Source organism: Mirounga angustirostris, unplaced genomic scaffold (genome assembly GCF_029215605.1).
Source record: "Mirounga angustirostris isolate CCGP_5_RB_7025 unplaced genomic scaffold, mMirAng1.0.hap1 SCAF_6, whole genome shotgun sequence".
NCBI lineage: Eukaryota > Metazoa > Chordata > Mammalia > Carnivora > Phocidae > Mirounga > Mirounga angustirostris.
The window spans coordinates 39,886,730-39,904,084 of NW_026991714.1; the positions used below are offsets into that span (position 1 = coordinate 39,886,730).

General features: G+C 39.9%; 1 pseudogene; it reads left to right on the top strand.

Annotated features, from left to right (window-relative positions):
• Positions 1-9,725: 9,725 nt before the first annotated feature.
• Positions 9,726-10,135, top strand: LOC123845378 (large ribosomal subunit protein eL32-like; annotated as a pseudogene).
• The last annotated feature ends 7,220 nt before the right edge of the window (positions 10,136-17,355 follow it).

Below are 17,355 nucleotides of genomic sequence, written 5' to 3' on the forward strand. Positions count from 1 at the left end.
CTGGATCTTGCCAGTGGATATATTTTGATTGGTCTTTAGAATATTTTGAAAAATATTATTTCCTGACATTTAAAAACTAATGATTTCTCATAAAAGTTAATATTTCTGTCAAATCTGGAAAATCAAAGATTTGACGACATTTTCTTCTCACCATGGGCTGAGGGGTAGATAATGGTCACCATTCCAAATGAATGATAGGTCTTCAACAGGCTGCTACACAGACTTGTTTTATCTTCCTGGCCCGGGTTGTCATTTGATTTCATAATTCCTTATTTAAAAAATTCCGTAACAGCAAACGGAGCAGGAGAGGGCATCAATGAATGTGAAATTTCAACGTATTTCTGGAAGATTGAAAGTGAATAGAAAGTTTTGATTTGGAAGTCACAGCTTAAAATATACTCAGGCTAGTGGCATCTGGGTGTCGCAGTCGGTTAAGCATCTCACTTTGGTTTCAGCTCAGGTTGTGATCTCAGGATTGTGAGATCAAGCCCTGCGTCCGGTTCTGTGCTCAGTGCAGAGTCTGCTTAAGACTCTCTGCTCCTCCCCACTGTGTGCTCTAAATAAATAAATAAATAAATAAATAAATAAATAAATAAATAAATAAATAAATAAGTAAATATTCACAGGTTGCACTAGCAGAACCCTGGTGAGGCTACAGAGTCTGGGTTAGTAGGTAAGCTGAGGGTGGAAGGAGGCAGGGGGCTGAAAATGGACGAGGTATTTGATAATCTGTGCGGGGCAGTCAACCTATCCCCCCAGGACCATTGCAACATGAGCTGTCTTCACTCAGGTCAGAAACCCAGTTTCTGTCTTTTCTTGGTTTATTTTCTCTCTCTCTCTCCTTTTTTTTGGCTTTATTGAACTATCATTGACAAGTAAAATTGTAAGATATCTTAAGTGTACGTCGGGGCAATCTGATGTATGTATACGCAGTGAAAGGATTTTGATACAGGTTTCCCCCGCTATCCGAAAGTAGAGCATTCCCACGAAAATTTTCCTAAGCTGAAATGGCATAAAGTGAAGAAGCAGTTACTGTTTCATAAAAGTGAAAATCCTCTTTTGGTGAGGGGAAAACAGGTACTAGTTTAGGTCTTTCATAAAAGCGAAGTGCTGTAAAGCAAACTTTAGGATAGCGGGGGAAGCCGGCATATGTGTATACATATGTTGTGAAGGGATTCCCAACATCTGGTTAATTAACACGTCCACCATCTCACATTTGTGCCTTTGTTGTTGTTGTTATTGTTATTTGGTAAGAACATATAACTTCTACTCCCTTAGCAAGCTTCAGACTTTCTTCATCTTATAGCTGAAAGTTTGTACCTGTTTACCAACCTCTCACTGTTCCCTGTGTCCCTACCCAGGTTCCGGCAAACACTTTACTACTGTTTTTATGAATCTGACATTGTTTTAGATTCCATATATAAGGGATGCCATGTCATATTTGTTTTTCTTGGCTTATTTCACTTAGCTTCTTTCTCCTGGCTAGATAATATTTCCTTACTAGTGTATGTATGTATGTATACATCCATGTACATATATATGTGTGTGTGTGTGTGTATATATATATAGGAGCTGTATCATGAAAGAGATCCAAGAATAATGCTGCCACAAAATAAAAACAGAATGCACACACACACATTCATATACATCCATACACACACATATATACATACGCACACACACATATATAAACATGTTCTCTATGCATTCATCCATCGATGGACACTTACGTTGTTTCCATGTCTTGGCTATTGTGAATAATGCTACAGTGAACATGAAAGTGCAGATATCTCAATATCCTGTTTTCATTTCCTTTCAATATATACCCAGATTATATAGAGTATACGGTAGTTCTAACTGTTAATTTTTTGAGGAAACTTCATCCTGTTTTCCATGGTGGCTGTACCAATTTACATTCCCAGCAATGGAACACAAGTTTTCCCTTTTCTCCACATCCTTATCAACTCTCATTATCTTTTTTCCTCTTGATGATGGACATTCTAATAAGGGTGAGGTGATATCTCATTGTGGTTTTGACTTGCATTTCCCTGAAGATTAGTGATATTGAGCACCTTTCCATGTACCAGCTGGTCATTTATATGTCTTCTTCAGAAAGATGTCTATTCAGTTCCTCTGCTCATTTTTTAATTGGATTTTTTCTTTTTTTGCTATTTGGCTGTATAAGTTCTTAATATATTTTGCATATTGACTCCTTGTCAGAGATATGATTTGCAGATATTTTCTCCATTCAGTAGATTGCCTTTTCATTTTGGCGATGGTTTCCTTTGCTGTGCAGAAGCTTTTTAATTTAATGAAGCCCCACTTGTTTATTTTTTTTCTGTTGCCTTTGTTTTTGGTGTCAAATACAAAAAATCATTGCCAGGACTGATGTCAAGGAGCTCCTACATTTTCTTCTAGGAGTTTTATGGTTTCACGTCTTTTTTTCCCCTTAGAAAAGAAGCAAAACTATTTTAGGGATAATTGGACCAGCTGCTGTGTGTATTAGTGCTCTGGAGCAAAATTTTCCTCATTCTAGCATATGGGGCCAGCGTGCCCAGCCTAAAAACCAGCTCTGCCATTCTGCCCACAATCACTGAACTTCAAGTCAGCTACCTTGTTGTTCCATTCTTAAATGTGAATCAACAGCCAAAGATTACCACTCACTTTTGAAAAAAAATTGCAAAATGAAAAAGAAACATCAGGATAAACATGTATGAAACCTAGTCTTGGAGTATATAGATAATTCATGAACAAGAGATAAAGTAAAACAAACAACAACAAAACAACAACAAAAACCTAATCTGTATCATGAAAGAGATCCAAGAATAATGCTGCCACAAAATAAAAACAGAATGCTATAACAAGGGAAAATCCAAAAGCAAGAAAGACAACTTAAAAATTAAGCATGTGACTTACACAAAATTTGAAATCAGTGTTGGTAAATAGATCTCTCAAAAATCCCCCTGAAAGTAAAAAGTATACAAACATAGAAAATATAGTAAAAAGAAAACTGAGTTACAGAGGATCAGTATTGAGCTTTAATATCCAATTCATAGAAATTACAGAAAAATGGAACAGCGAAAAGTAAAGGGATGAAATTATCAAAGAAATAATAGAAGACAATTTTGTCAGGACTCAAGAATTACATGAGTTTTTAATATGTTGCACATCTGAAACTAATATAAGATTGTATATCAAGTATACTTCAATAATAAAAAAAAGAATTACATGAATTTTTACATTGAAAAGGGACCACTGAAGAGTGTATAGAATGGAGAAGACACCTAGACACTTCAACAAAGATAAAAAGTGACAGAAAGCTCTCAGAGGGGAAAACGCAATGCAAATTAAAACAAAAACTCATGTCATCCTTCTCACCGGTAACAACAGGCCTCCGTGTTCTGAAGAATGATTTGAACTTTAGGACTTGATTACCTATAAAAATGATACATCAGGTATGCCAAATTAATAATCAGGTGTTCTTTTCAAGCATGTAAGTACCCAGAAAAAACCCTCCTAGAAAGTTCTTCAGAAGAAGCAAACAGATGAACTAAAAATAAACTAAAAGAGTAGGAACGTGAATTAGTGGAACTAACCCAGGGATCCAGTGAAAATAAAGCATAATCCCATGATAATGAGATTGGAGATTGGCTCGAGGATCCCCACTGAAACTGGGCAGGGTATGTTTCTTCTCTGTTGTGGGGAAGAGGAAGAGTGAGGAAGTGAGTGCCTCTTAATGTTTAGCGATTTCCTCAGTTCTGTTAGTCAGTTTTGCACCATAGAAATTGTACTACCTTAACTCTTATTTGTGAAAGTATATACTAATTGGTTATTTTTCATTTATCATGTACTAACATGGTCCTATGTTTTATGTGATTGCATTAGTTTGGACCTTAGTCATTTCAATGTGGTATATTTTACTGTGCATCCCAGAAAAAACACGTACACAAATCGCCTACAGAGCAAATAGTCCAAATTAGTACAGGCATCTATTACTCCCTCCTTCTTGAAGACTTTTAACATTGCTTCAGAAACACCATGCTCCCCTAGTTCTCCTACCTCATGGCCACTCCCTGGGGTTTTTTTTGTTTTGGTTTAGTTTTTTTGCTCATTCCTCTTTCTCATTCCATATGCTAGGACGCTAGAGCACCCAGGGCTCCATCATCGGATCACTTCCTTTATCCACACTCATCACTCACTCACTCCCTGGGTGACTTCATCTAATCTCATGGCTTTTAATACCATCTCAGTAGAGATGAATTCAAAATTCATATTTTTATTCCAGAATACTCTGCTTTTCAGTAAATGGCAACTCTAGCCAGCAAGGCTTTAAAATGTCCAGTCATCCTTGACTATTCCTTCCACATTCTACATCAGATCCCTCAGCAAAGCTTATTGGCTGTGCCTTCAAAAGTCTCCAGGATCCCAGTGTTTTTGAACACCTGCACTGCTGCCACTCTCCAGGCCCCTGTCATCCCCTGCCTGAGTTGTCACGAATGCCTCCTCCTCACGATCACTCTGCTCCCTGGACACTATTCTGAAGACAACTGCCAGAGGGATCCGTTTTGAATGCAAGCCAGGTCATGCCTCGTCACTGCTTTAAACCCTCCACTGGCTTCCCACTTCACACAGAGAAAAGCCAAAGCTATCTCACTGGCCTACAAGCCTTTATGTGAGCCCTTGTCCCAGCCTTCCACATCGCCCCACTGGGCTCCTCTGCTCCTCCCCCTTCTCTCCTGTCCACCCCGCTCCAGTGTGGACTGCCAGGCCTTGCTTTTCTTTAAACTTGCCAGGGATGTGCCAATCTTGGAGGCTTTTCACTTCCTGTCTGGAATACTCCTCCCCTAGTATCTCACTTCCCTACCTCCTTCATGTTCTTGCCGAAATATCCCTTGGTGAGAACTTCCCTCCCTACCCACCCTATTTTTCATTGCACCCCAGTCCCCCATTCCTGCTTTATTTTTGATCTTTGTAAAAGTTATCACCACCTGAATTACTACTTGTATTTATTTGTTCTTTGCCTCCTTCTCTTTGAACTGGGATGTGCCTTTCCAAAGGCCAGGGTCTTCTGTTCATTGCCATAATCCAAGTGCTACAATGGTGCCTGGTACTTAGTACGTGCTCAGTAAATATCTGTTGAATAAATGCACGAATAAATAAGTAGGCTCCAAGTCAAATGTTTTCAAGACAGATTGAATAGATTCAAAGGAAGAGATGAAACAGGTGAGGGGCTAAAAAATACTAGAAATATGATTAAGAAGGCATACATTTCTCCTCTCAACCTGTAATAATGTAATTATACCTACACTATTTGAAATGGACATTCTTATAAATAGTATAAAGGACCATGGAAAAATAGAATTGTATTTAATAATGAATTTGTAAACATTGTTTTAAAAAATCAATGAAATTTGGAATTAATTTCACACGGACTTTCAAATTTTAAAAGCCACTGAGCTGAAAGAGTCTCTTTTGTGAACGTTACTTTCACTTTCTTGGGCTAACTCGGTGGATCGGGTCTCCCAGGAAGAGCAGAGTCAGCATCACCTGGAACCTGTTAGAAATGCCAATTCTCAGACCCCAACCCAACCTGCCAAATCAGAAACTCCTCGGGTGGGGCTCTGAGATTTGTGGTAGAAGTCCTCCGGATGATCCCTATGTGTGCTAAGGTTTGCAGATGAAGGCTCTGACCCGGTCTGGCTCTCCGGAGGACAACACTCCCTTGAAGCCTTCTCGAGTGGATCCTGTTCTCCAGCTGCGTTCCTTGGACCACTGGCTTGGAGGAAGCGTGGACTGTTGTCCTCCTTATTCCTTTTTGTCTCTCATAGGCCACTTTTTCTCCCTCCTCTCAGAACCCACAACACACACACACACACAGGTCATCAGACCAGACCTACTACCATTACACCTTCTTATACGCCATTAACCTTTGTCTTCTGCCTCATGTACAAACAAGATAATATTTCCCTCATTTTAAAACATAAAACAAAAATTTAACAACCCATCCCTGAACTTCTTCTCCCTTCTAGTTATTGCCCCACCTCTTACCTTCCTTTTACAGCAAAAGTCAATATAATTCTCTAAAAATTCGCCTTTGTTTTCTTTTCGAACTCACTAAACCCAGCTTTTACCAACACTACTCCCCTAAAACTGCTCCCATCAAGGTCACTTTGCTTTGCTAACTGCAATGAGCAATGTTTAATCCTCACCTTATTGACCTGTCAACAGCTTCTGAAGGTTCATCACACCTGCTTCCTCAGAATACTTTCTTCACTTGATGTCAAGCCACCACACTCTCTTGATTTTCTCCAGCTCAGTCTCCTTTGCTAGAACCTTCTCCCATACCTGAGTACTAGACTAATACCCTGAATTCTAGAGTTCAAACCTATATGCCAATGTCTACGCACCATATCCATTTTGTTGATTATTGGCATCTTCAAACGAGCATGTCCAACCCTGAGCTCCTAGATGTTTCCTCCAAGGTCTACTTCTTTACAGTCTTTACTTTTCCAGCTGATGATAACCCCGTTCTTTCAGTTGCGTAGGCCAAAAACCTCGAGTTATCCCTGGCTCCTCTTTCTCTCTCATGCCACATCTAGGTCAGTAGCAAAATCTGTTGGTTCTTCTTTCAAAATACACCCAGAATTTGACTGCTTAAAGCCCCCTCCACTGCTGCCATCCTGCTCCAAGCCTCCATCGCATCTCACCTGGGTTGCATAGTGGACTCCTAACTGGTCCCATTTCCTCGCTTGTTTCCCACCAGTCCATCCTCAGCACAGCCCTGGACTGAGCCTGCTAAACCTAAGTCAGATCTCGTCACTCCTGTACTCAAATGCTTTAGTGATTTCCCATTTCACCGAGAGTGCAAAACAAAGTACTTATGATGATGTAAAAGGTCCTCCATGATCAGCCCTCCATTACCTTCTTGACTTAATTCCTGCTCACTCGCTCCTTGCCACACCATCCTCTTTACGATGTTCTTCAACACTTCAGCCATATTTCCACTTCAGGGTCCTGCCCTGCACTAACCACACTCTTTGTCTGGACTGTCTTCCTCCATGTATCTGCCTCCCTCCCCCCTCCTTCCTCACTCCCCCCACCTCATTACTCAAAGGTCACGATTCCGGTGGTCCTTAGCTAACATTTCAATTTTCTTTCCATTCTCCCTCTCCTTTTCACATATTTTTTTCTCTCTTTATAACTTAGCACCATAAAACATATAGTCTATTTTATTTATTTGTGTTATTCATTGTCTCTTTTCCACACACGAATATACACTCTATAAAAGTAGAAATTTGTGTCTCTTTTGCTCTGCCCTAGTTCCCAGAGCTGTGCCTGGAACATGGTAGGCAGTTCACACCTATCTGTTAAAAAATGAATGGCTGAAAACCTGAGCTCTTAATTTCAGAAATGTACTTACATTCAGCCACAGGCTTAATGGAGAATATAAAACTCTTGCATTTTTAACGGAAAGAATTTACATATTTTTGTGATAACCTTGTTAAGGTCTATCCTTCCTCCCACTTGATTGTTAGCCCCATGAGGACTGGGACTGAGTGTTTTGCTCACAACTCTCTGGGGCCAGGACCAGGTAAGGTAAGTGAGGCATGTGCTTTGGGCATAAAATTTAATTGAGGGAGGGTACATCAAGTAATCAAGAGAAATAATATTTTATCAGTAATCAAGATACTATTGTAATACAATAGTTTTTAAAGGTCAAAATTAGTACAAAAATCTGTGAGGAACAACACGTCAAAATTTTAAATAAAGATAAAATTCGTACTACTGACTTCCCTTAGCCTCAGTGACCAATATGACTCCACTTTGTTGATGATTTTAACTTTTGGTACCTGATAACCATTTGCTGAGAGAATGAATAAATGAAGGTCATCAAGGGTTCATAGAGTAAGAGGAATCTATCCCTTGGAGGCCTTTCTTTGTGCCTTGGCTTCAATAACTAAAGAAATGAACACTTACCATGTGCCAGGCACTAATTGAAGTGCTTTATAAATATATACATATAATAACTTACTTAAGCCTTCCCCAAAGCCCTATAAATAGTTACTACTATTATTATCCCCATTTTACAGAGGTGGAAATTGAGGTCTAGAGAGATCAAGTGACTTCTGTGAGTTCATACACTAGGAAGTGGCAGAGTTAGCTTGATAGTGACTGTGTGACATCTCCTTGGACAGGAAGCCTGATGGGTCAGCAAGGCACCAGGAGACATTCTAGGAAAAGGGAATCTAAGCAAATTCCTTTTACTGTTATAGAGCAAGTTCACATGGACACCAAAATAAATCATGAAAACAGAGGAAAAAAACAGATGTCACGATCCAAACACTAGGCTAGGGAAACTAATGTGGAATTATTTTATGAAGCATGTCAAACATATGGAACAAGTTACAAAGGAGGGCCATTATAGTTCTGGGTTTTTTGTTTTTTTTTTTTTTAAGTACCATTGGTTTTGGAAACCAGAGTGTAAGTATAGAAGAAAAGAAAGCGAGGGAAAGAGAGAAATTATCCTATCCTCTGCAGTAGCAGACACAAGTTGCCCCAATAGTTTTCTCATCATTACAGACCTTTAAAAAATGATCTTTTCCAATGAGAAGTAATTCATGGTATTCTCATGGGAGTGCAAGCAATCCAGTAAATTCTAAATGGTTTTGTATAGAAAGAATAGGCTCACAGGTGGGGATCACTTGCTAGAGATTATTCACAGCAAATGCCATTGACGTTAGCCACACTAACTTGAAATCTTTGGTGCAAGGGTTCTGTTGAGGTTTATCCACAAAAAGAAGATTTGCCATTTAAAATGTGTAAGCAAGTTTTCAGAGAATAATGAACACATTTAATCGAGTATAATGTCTATATCCCTTATAGGAGCATGATCTTCCTTTACTTTGTGCAAAATAGTCAAGTTTTATTGCATGTTGTGAATGTTGGGAATAACATGTATACAAGTCTCTGGGAGAGATGTCAAGGGTGAACAAATGTGAGAGGGCTTTCATATTTGCAGTCTCTATCTTAAAACAAATCGTGTAATACTTAGGTAGTGACATAGATTTGAATTACAGCCTCTCAGATGACAACTTCTGGTTTCCCTCTCCTCTTCTCAAACCTTGCCGACAGAAGCAGACTCCACACAGACCCTGGAGCTGCAGGCTTTCTCTCTTGACCTCCTAAGCTATCCACCCTGGCAGCTCCACCGGTACATTTAGACTAGAAAACAATAAGAAAATAAATGTATCTCTCCTCAAGCTCCAAGGAGAAATTTATATTTCAATACAACTTCTTTTAAGATGTGTTGGGTAATAAGGTAAGATGTTTTTTACTCTCCTTGTACTTTTACCTGAATTTCTGGGGCTCTTTGAAGTCTCAGAGGGGACTGACAGCCCTACATAGTTGTTTTTACAAGACCTTATGAGTGTTTGTCCACCTGCACCATTTTGTTCCATGTGTTCTTGAGAAGTGGAAACAGCTCTTGGTGCAGTCTGGTGTATCTGAGGAATGATTCTAAATCACTAAAAGCTCCAGTGGAAATAACGGAGGCATTTTAAGGTACTGATTTCCAATGGCAGGGGTGGGAGGGATGGGCACAAAATATCATTTATCAGTGTAAGATATAAACTAATTTGGTATCTCTCAACAGGAAAATAGGAGTCAAGGGATCCTCTTTCCTCAGAGCTGCCTATGGAGGTGGCAGCCGTCTCCTACTTGGCATCATGGCCACCCTCGGATCTCTGGTGAAGCCCAAGGTCATTAAAAAGAGGACCAAGAAATTCATCCGGCACCAGTCAGACAGATATGTCAAAATTAAGCGTGACTGGCAGAAACCCAGAAGCACTGGCAATAGGGAGCACAGAAGATTCAAGGGCCAGATCTTGACTCCTAACATTTGTTACGGGAGCAACCAGAAAACAAAGCACATGGTGCCCAGTGGCTTCCGGAAGTTCCTCGTTCACAGTGTCAAGGAGCTGGAAGTGCTGCTGACGTGCAACAACTCTCACTGTGCAGAGATTGCTCAGAGTGTTCTCCTCCAAGAACCACAAAGCCGTTGTGGAAAGAGCAGCTCAGCTGGCCATCAAGAGTCACCAATTCCAATGCCAGGCTGTGCGGCGAAGAAAGTGAATAGACAGACAGCTTATGTGCACGTTGTATTTGTGTTAATAAAACCATAAAACTACAAAAAAAAAATAAAGAATCAGGGAATCCTGTGACCAGACTTCACTGATATTTCTTTAGTCATGCATATGGGTTTGAGAAAAAAATACTAGTTTTATAAGACTGCTTATAAATGTAATATGACAATGAATTTACAGTCTAAAATCACAAGAAGGCTGAGCGACAGGCATGGCAAACTTATTAAAACACTCTGCTATCAATTAACTGTGTGAACTTGGGCAAGACAATTCACTTTTATGGACCTTTGGTTTTTGTTTTTCTCTATAATTTTTTCTTGGGCATATGCAAGATGAAATTAATAAGTTTGCAGATATAATTTCATTCATTCATTGAACAAATGCATTGATCATCTACATTTGTACCAGGCTAATTACCAGATACCGATGATTCAGTACCAAGCAAGATACACTTGGTTGCTATCCTCTTTGAGTTTACATCCTAGTGGGAAGAGACATACATTAATCAAAAATCATAAAAAATAAAGAGAAAACTATAAATATAATGACTTTAAAGGGGAAAAATACCTTGAATTATGTAAGCATTTAAAAGGGGGAATTGAGGGCGCCTGGGTGGTTCAGTTGGTTAAGCGACTGCCTTCGGCTCAGGTCATGATCCTGGAGTCCCAGGATCGAGTCCCGCATCGGGCTCCCTGCTCGGCAGGGAGTCTGCTTCTCCCTCTGACCCTCCCCCCTCTCATGTGCTCTCTCTCATTCTCTCTCTCTCAAATAAATAAATAAAATCTTAAAATAAAATAAAATAAAATAAATAGAAGGGGGAATTGAGCTAGTCTACCATGGGCATTATATTCTGTGCAAGGGATAGTTCAGGAAAAATAAAATGTTTATGACCACACTTTTTTTTCAAAAATAGTTTTATGAGTCACATAGAGAAAATTTTATATTCTTATTTAATGAAATGGAGAAAAAAATTAGTGGCTTATATGAAGACTCTTTACAGGTACAAAACCAATTTTGTTAGGCAAAGGCAAGCTTCTAAGAACGAAGTACGGATGGACCTGTTTTGTGTGAGAGAGAAAATGGGCCGCATTTGTCAGCTGACTTCAAGGCATGGAATGGGAAGGGGTATGAGGAGTCTAGTGGGCGAGATAGCAGACCGCAAGGCAGTGTGACTGCGATCCTCTCCTGATGCCTTTAGTCTTAAATCTACTCAACTCACATAGTGCTTCAGTGGAAACTGGTGTAGAGGTTGGACTCTGCAATTCTAGGCAGTAGGCCAAGAAACAGAAATACTTAGGAATATCAACTGTCAGGAATCTGCAGAAGGCAAGGCTGGGGGCCTTTGGGCTCACAAAGGTATAGCATTGGATTGAAGGTTCACTTCAGTAAGATTTCTGGGGGGAAAGTGTGTCCAGCAGGCATTGGAAGTAGACTACAATTTCAAGTATATGCTATATTAAATAGAAGAATGCCGAAGAGAAAACTGGCCCTGCTTTTTAACTACTGAAATGGTATCTGGCGTCTCTGATGTCTGTGTGCCTATCCTCTCAGCCTCGCTTCCATGTGGGCGGATCTCATGACAACAGCATCTTCTCTTAAGTGCCCATTTCTTTCTACAGCCACTGGCGGAAGCCTGCTCTCATCAAACCCTTGTTCGTACCTACAAGCGAGGGGGTTGATGCCTCTGGGGGCATTGCCTTTACTTAGAATATGCATGCTTTTATTTAGAATTGAGCGATAAGAAGGATGAAAGCAAAATCATTTAAATAGGCTGTATTGTTTCGCTAAGCTGTGAAAATATAATGCAAATGGTGTTACGAGTTTACTTTGTCATCCACCCAATGTGACATAAAATAGCACACATGTAAGAACTGCCAAGTGGACATTTATTTTAAAATATGCTGCTGCTATTAGCTGAGCAATTAAAGCAGAGCTTTGGTTTCAGGCCTCACCACATTTCAAGAAAAAACATTTTAAGGTGAAAGTCTTCAAGGTGCTCTTCTCATTTATATGTAATTTCGAGATTCTCAAACCCTATTTTCCTAAAGAATCAGTGTTGTTACTGATCATTTCCCAAAGTTTATGGCTGGCATCTTACAAAGTTCGTATTTATTACCCTTGTGTAAAGCTTTTTTCCACTAGCAAAAAGCAGAACAAAACCATAAAAGAACCTCTGGGATTCATAAATTCTTCATATTAATACTTTGTGTCGTAATGTCACTGTACAGTGCTTAAGGATTTTATGTGGTATGGCATTTTATGCAGAGTAGTAAAGGGAAATAAATGATTATATATATGATAAGTCATATATATCTCTATATAATTATATATAACTATATATTTATATATAAACTATATTTGTAATAATATATATAATTATATATATACATACACAGATGTCCTTCCCTGGATTCCCTTGAAAATTAAGTTTGACACAAGGTTTAAGTGCCAATGCTTTATTGGGAAGAGAATCCCAGGGTAACTAGAGTGAGAAAAGAAGAAGTGTGGCAGAGAGCAGTGGGAAGCAAATGCAAGATGATGTGTTAGCATGCTGACCAGTACTTCACAAAGACCCACAAAGGGACAGCCATTCCATCAGCTGTGCACCTGCTTGACCATGTTTGGCATTGTTTGGACAGACAGCATGGCAAAATCCTGCATCTAAAAGCCCATCTGGGGAAAGAAGTGAGATGATATTTATCTGACAGCTCTCCTTCATCTTCTGCTTTCAGTTGGTCTCAGTTTGCTTCATGGGAGTTGACTCATCAATACTAAAGAAGTTCTATCACCTGGTCCCTTTGGCAGCTTTGGGGAAGCCAGATCCTACTCCATGTGATATGTGCTTTCGTTTCTAAGTCTGGAAATAGTGGGAGGAACCAGGACTCCAGACATGTTGTTTGTTTGGCCTCAGATATAAAATCATGCTTCAGACTCCAAGATCTATCAGCAGTTGAGATGGAAGAAGTTGCTGAGGGTCTGGGAAAGAGAGCCAAGGTAGAGCCAAGAGAATATAGATAGGGGCATAAGATGTGTATAATGCAACTCAAATATATGTATCCAGACACAGCAATAGTATTAACATAATATACAGTATAATGCATTCTCAGATTTCTGCACTGAAGGAGGAAAAAGAGGTATGTATAAGTTTCTATGGAATAGAATTTAAAAATATGCTGAGCTTTGGAGTGGGTGTTTGTATTTGCTGAGATCCAAGTAAAAGTCTGAAAACAGAGTAATGAAGATGTCTTTAGGAGATTTGGCTTAGGAAGCCAAAGAAAACCACCTTTACCTGTTCAGCTCTCTTTTGCCCTTAGGATTTCACTTGCAGTAAAATCATGCTTATCTGGAAATAGACAAGATGGTGCTGCAAAAAATGCCAAGAATCAGATGCCTTCCCAGGAAGAGAAGTCCTCCCAGAGCAAAAGAAATAGTTAGGTCTTGGGGTTTCAAATATCTTCCCTCCAGGCTGCCTACAGAAGTAAACGAAAAGAGGTAAGAAGCCTGAACAGCGCAAGTAAAGAAGTTGAATCAATAAACTTGAAATCCAGAAACCTGCAGTGTGGATAATAATCTTTCAGGTAAACAAGACTGAGAATTATAAGTGCTTAATTGTAAATATATTTTCTAGATGCTATAGGAAGAGATCTGTGTATGAAAAGTGCATTCTAGAAATCAACAATGTGAGGGATCAAAATAAAGTATACTTATAACAGAAAGTTATTATGTAATAAAGTCACAGGTTAGTTGATTTTAAAAATAAGGGGCAATTAACTTTGGAGTGATATTATGGAAGTACCCACTAGACTTCCATATAGAGAATGGAAGAATACAAACTCCTTTTTTTTTTTTTTTAAGATTTTATTTATTTATTTGAGAGAGAGAGAATGAGAGACAGAGAACATGAGAGGGAGGAGGATCAGAGGGAGAAGCAGGCTCCCCGCCGAGCAGGGAGCCCGATGTGGGACTCGATCCTGGGACTCCAGGATCATGACCTGAGCCGAAGGCAGTCGCTTAACCAACTGAGCCACCCAGGCGCCCAAGAATACAAACTCCTGAAACTCAAAAGCTTTCAGGAGATAAAAATATCTTTGGGAGCCCTTTAACTGTGGGTTTGGTACTCTAGAATGATTCAAGCATTTCTGCATTACTTATTTATATTCTAATTGCAAATCATTTGTTCTAGTTTGTTAATGTAGGCCCTGAATACATGAATGTGGAGAATCTGTTTAAGATAGATAGAGATTGCCCCATGGAAATGACACCTCTACATGTGGAATTGCAGACCAGTGGCCTGTGGGGGCAAATCATGCCTACAGATATTTTTCAAAGGGTTTTAAAAATCAGGAAATATTGGGTAACATTTTAATGTATGACCATACTAGATGTTCAGTCTTCTGAGGCTGAAAGTGTTGGTTGGAAGTGTCTATTGGCTAGAAGAGTCCTCACCTTGATGCAAGGGTACCCTTGATGCTGGTGCTCTCCCCTTTCCTCACTCCCATTATGTCCATGCCTATCATTCTTGTCTTCTGTAGGCAATTGTAACTGCTCTCCTACTCAAACAACCATCTTCAAGAAAATTAATCCAGAGAGATGTCACCCAAGTGTTCATCTTTTAACTTGTTGTTAGTGTTGGCTAACTTTGGTTTCACCGTGCTTGGTGGTTTTGTTGGGCTCTTATGTGCTCCTCATTGCTGTCTCTGGCCATACTCCAACTCTGCCTCTGCCACAGCTGCCATGTTGATGTGTTGCCTTTTCTTTCTTGGGACACTTTCCACCTACTCCAGTTGGAGTTTGGTTTCCCTCTTCTTGCTTGGTACCAAAAGTGAACTCTACAACTCTTATGTTTGAGTCACACTGATATCCATCGAAGTGATTCAGTATGACTGACTCTAATTTCAGTGGACCTGTGGTAGATAGCTTGCATGAGTGGCCCCAATTTTCCATGCTTCCCTGTATCCACATTCTTTGGTAGTAGATACCCCCCAAGACTGAGTCCAGGCTTGCTTTGTATCTTGCTTTGGCCCATGTGATCCTAACAAGTTGACCCAAACAGAGGCTTTAAAGTGCACTTGCACATTTCCACCTCCTCTCTGATTGCCTTGAAACCATACTCAAGCTGGCCTGAGAACTTACCTAGGCTAGCCTTTTAGAAGGACATGAGAGATATATACAAGTAAGAACACAAGACGAGCTCAGTGGTCCCAGCTGGGGCTTTCCCACATCACAGCCTGCAGTCAGCTGACCTTCAAACACATTGAAGAACCCAGACAAGATCACAGTGTCACTTACCTGACTTGCAGCTGATGCACAAATGAGTCCAGATGAGACCAGAATTGTCATGCTGACCTGTACGAAAATTAACAATAATAAATGCCTATTGTTTGAAGCCATTTGAGTTTTGGAGGAGGGGTGTTACACAGCAATGACTAACTGATATGGTGTCCCAGTAAGTGAGATTTTGGTTGAGTTTAGGATGTAGTCTTCTCATGAAAAATGAGTCTATGTGTGGGAAGAGCTTGCGTAGCTACACACTTAACAACATGCTAAGAAAAAAATATTCTTACATTTTGAAGTTGCTCAGAAACAACAAAACAAAGAAAATAGTTGAAGGGTCGCTTTGGGGTAGGTTGTTTTGATTTGGAAGAAGGTAAACATGTCTCATCTAAAAATCGAACATGTTTGTGTTGTAAATGGCATTCCAAACCCATTTCCACATAGGTAGGGGACCTTGGGCAGACATACAGAAGCAATTTCCCAACAAACCATTGCCTTCACTGTAACTTTGGAGTCTCTGTGCAGAAATGTGAGTAGAAATAAGTGCATTAGGGACCTCAGAAGGTTTGGCAGTGCATTTTAGATGCTTATCGGAGCCACATGAGTTAGGAATCTGGGATGGAAAGCTCCTAAGAATAACCATTCTCACGAAATTTCCAATCCCTCTTGTTTTTGGCAGAATTTTCAATTCCGTGGAAATGGCTCATGTCGCAAGACTTCTGTGTGGTGCTGGCCAGCACCAGGAAGAAGAGCGGCCCAGGAAGGGAAAACCAAACCAATGTAGCTGCATGTTTTCACGCCTTTGAAAAGGTTCGGGTTTGGCTCAAACCAAGAAAAAGCACTTGGGGTTTTTATTTTCTGCCGGCTCCTTCAAATACCATTCACCTGACTCATGAAGCTTTGAACATCAGGAGGAAACAAGGGAGTGAATACATTTCCAATATTCCTCATGTTCAGACATACTTTGAATGAGGCTTCCTCTTAACTGGGAGAAGAAACAGAACACAGAATACCGCTGGAGCAAGACGGACTCCTACCGAACAGTCTTTGCTGAGGGGCAGAGTGAAATGCTATCTGTGAATCAGTCAATTCATTATGTGCCAGGAATTAGGTGATACCACAGTGCACCAGAATTCGTTCCTCCCCTTAGATGGCTCACATGGTCAAGTGTGGGGGAAGAAAGCTGGACCAAATTATCTTGCCCATTCTGAAATTTCACTGGAATTTTAAAACCCAGCAATGCCCCTCATTTGTGTTTTTGAGAATAATTTTGTTCTTTCACTATTGCATATGCTGATGCATGGTCTGGAATGTCCTACCACCTCTTGTCTGCCTAGCAAATTCCAATCGTCTCCCACATGCCGCTCAGACATCAACCTTTATCTTGCCAAACTTAATTAACCACTTCCTCATCTTTGCTATCTCTCTACGTTGTACAAATTTATATTGGTGCATTTAACATACAAAATTGTGTTCTTAGCACAGTGCCTGGGGGCATAGTAGATGTTTGATAAATGGAAGTGGATTGCATGATACACTACCGTACAAGCTTTCCTTTCCAAAATACACGAGGCTTCCGTCAACATTAGCCTCTTCCTTATCTCTTAACCCCATGCTAATCACCCACTCATTGTTCCCAACTTAACTTTCATCCCTGCAGGTTCCACGCACCCTCTCCATCCTCCAGGTCACTCTCTCAACCTCTTATGCAAACATAAAAGGTCAGCAAATGCTCATGATTAGTACTCTTCCACCAACTGGTCTAATTCTAAGGTGCTCATTTAAAGGGATCTTAACTCCTGGACTCCAGCAACATTTAAAGCACTGAATTATTGGACATCTAATAACATGGTAATATTTGGATTTATAATATAGAAGCTCTTTCTCATGAAAGTAAAACAGGATAAGGATAATCTGATGTCGTTTATTTATCAAGCTG